This window comes from Rutidosis leptorrhynchoides, chromosome 1 (assembly GCF_046630445.1).
Source record: "Rutidosis leptorrhynchoides isolate AG116_Rl617_1_P2 chromosome 1, CSIRO_AGI_Rlap_v1, whole genome shotgun sequence".
In the NCBI taxonomy this organism is placed as follows: domain Eukaryota; kingdom Viridiplantae; phylum Streptophyta; class Magnoliopsida; order Asterales; family Asteraceae; genus Rutidosis; species Rutidosis leptorrhynchoides.
In genome coordinates this window covers 548,210,752-548,213,661 of record NC_092333.1, presented here as the reverse complement: position 1 = coordinate 548,213,661, position 2,910 = coordinate 548,210,752, and the positions used below count along the sequence as shown (strand labels likewise).

At 38.4% G+C, this 2,910-nt stretch overlaps 1 non-coding gene across 1 annotated transcript; it reads right to left on the bottom strand.

Moving 5' to 3' along the window:
* Positions 1-568: 568 nt before the first annotated feature.
* Positions 569-675, bottom strand: LOC139887317 (small nucleolar RNA R71). The gene has a single exon (XR_011773153.1). It is a non-coding gene; the product is annotated as a small nucleolar RNA R71 (small nucleolar RNA).
* Between the last annotated feature and the right edge of the window lie 2,235 nt (positions 676-2,910).

Below are 2,910 nucleotides of genomic sequence, written 5' to 3'. Positions count from 1 at the left end.
ATCTAGTCGAACAAGAACTCCAACTCAAATTTCCGATAATCCATCTTTTGAACCCGACTTCACAATTAAGAACCCGGAGCATATTCAAGGACAATTCCAAGATCTTGAACCACTAATTATTCCTCCTGAGCCACAAACCATTAAATCAGAATTCTCTAGTGATTCGTATTCAACAAATTCAATTATGGAAGTAACGGAACCTCTAAGTATGGAAGATCGAATGAGAGCCACACGCACGGGCCAAGGTCACGCCATTATTAAGCCAGAAGTTAATGCGTCAGATTATGAAATCAAAGGACAAATTCTACACATGGTAACTAACCAATGCCAATTCAGTGGTGCACCGAATGAAGATCCTAACGAACACCTTCGTACGTTTAAAAGAATTTGTACACTATTCAAAATCCGAGAAGTGGAAGATGAGCAGATCTATCTCATGTTGTTTCCTTGGACTTTAAAAGGAGAAGCCAAAGATTGGTTAGAATCGTTACCTGAAGGGGCGATTGACACATGGGATGTCTTAGTTGAAAAATTTCTTCAAAGATTCTTTCCGGCATCTAAAGCCGTGAGACTTCAAGGAGAAATTGTTACGTTCACACAAAAGCCAAATGAAACATTATATGAGGCGTGGACAAGATTCGGAAGGATGTTGAGAGGATGTCCTCAACACGGTTTGGACACTTATCAAATAGTACAAATATTCTACCAAGGTGTCAACGTTGCTACACGAAAAGACATCGACATAACAGCTGGTGGTTCCATTATGAAGAAAACCGCAACTGAAGCTTACAAAATTATTGATAACACAGCCTCCCACTCGCATGAGTGGCACCAAGAAAAAGATATTTTTCGTTCATCTAAAGTGGCTAGAGCCAATTCTAGCCATGACTTTGATTCCGTTTCAGCAAAAATAGATGCTTTCGAAAGACGAATGGAAAAGATGAATAAAGATATTCACGCAATACGAATCAGTTGTGAGCTATGCGGTGGACCACACTTATTGAAAGATTGTCACATTGAACCAACCATGGAACAACGAGAGAATGTTTTCTATATGAACCAAAGGCCGGGAAATAATTATCAAAATAATTATCAACCGCCAAAGCTAAACTTCAATCGAAATCAAAACATTCTTTACAATCCAAAAGGACCCGAAAATAACTGGTATAACCAACAAGGTCCGAATAACCAACCAACTCAAAACAACACTTTCAATCAACAAAGACCTGGCTTATATAAACCACAACAACAAACCGAAGAGAAAAAGTCAAATATGGAAGACGTGGTATTCAAGCTAGTTGAATCTCAAACACAATTTATTGAAACTCAAACCCAAACGAACGAGAGATTTGATCAGTCATTAAGAACTCAACAAGCTTCCATTTTGAATCTAGAAAAACACGTAGGTACTCTTGCTAGCATGATGAGTGAGAGGGAACAAGGAAAGCTACCGAGTAATACTGAAGTAAATCCTCGGAATGAGAATGTTAATATGGTTTCAACGAATTCTGAAAAACCAGCACCAGAAGATGGGAAGGTTTTAGATGAGAGTAACAATGAAGAAGTTACACCACCACCACCCGAGTATGTAAAGCCAGTGGTGGCACCATACAAACCACCCATCCCGTTTCCAAGAAAAGGAGTTGAGTATGAGCAAGTGATAGGTAATAAAGATTGTGATACTTCTGGAAAGAAGAAGAAGAAAAAGAATAAGAAAGTACAAGAAACAAAAGCCGTAGAAGTAAACCCGGTGAATACAGTTCCACCAAAACCTCCACCTAGGGTAGGTGATCCGGGTGAATTTATTGTTCCTTGTCTACTTAGTGATTGTGTCATGTATGATGCACTAGCAGATTTAGGTGCAAGTGTAAGTGTTATGCCTCTTTCCTTATATAAGAGATTAGGTGTAGGTAAGTTAAGTCCAACAGATATGAGTGTTCGACTCTTTGATCAAACCATTAAGCACCCAGTTGGAATTGCTGACAACCTACCCGTTCAAGTAGGCAATTTAACCTTTCTAGTCGAATTTATTGTCATTGACATAGAAGAGGACCCAAACATTCCTCTAATTTTAGGTCGGCCATTCTTAGCGTCCACCAAGGCGTTATTTGATGTAGGAAATGGAAGAATGACACTTAAAAGTGGTGACAAATCGATCACCTTTATGATTCGAAAGTCTAAATCTCCACCAGCCAAAACCGTTGAACCAGTAAAAACAATTGGTAAGAACCATGTGTTTTTACCAACTCCAACGGTAATACTTAGCAATAATGAAACGCCTAAGTGTGGGGAAAATGAAGTAACACCTAATGATGACATGATAACAAAGAACCCCGTTGTTGATACGAAATTAAATGATCCCGTTATTAATAGTTCAATGAAGAAACTTATTAAACGGATTCGCGATGCTAGAACCAAGGGGAACTTTAAGTTATGTAACCGGTTAGTATCCAATCTATCACCTAAAGAAAAGGAGAAACTAGTTGAAATTGTGGAAATTACACAGGAATCCGACCAATGGCTTAAAGAAAAAGTCACGGATATGCAAGTTGATTATGGACCAAGAGAAATTAACGATGAAGTTAATCACAATTTTGACACCACGGCTACCTAAGTGTGGGGAGATTCAAATGTTCTAAAAAGAAAATGCTATCTAGAGTTAGTTGTTCTGTTCTCGTGTAGTTCCGAGAATGGAACCCGATTGGTCTTTCCCTAGCAGACCCTAAAGAACTAGTCTTCTCCCCCCATTCTGAATTTTTATTTTTTTTAGGTTTTTACAAAATGAAGACTGCCTGTGAACTAAACCATGGTCTAATGCTACACTCTTTGATCACTAAACGTAATAATGACATACTACCGAGTGAAATAGTATCAGTAATCAGAGAAAGAATGGACGGAGTTAGAAAAGAA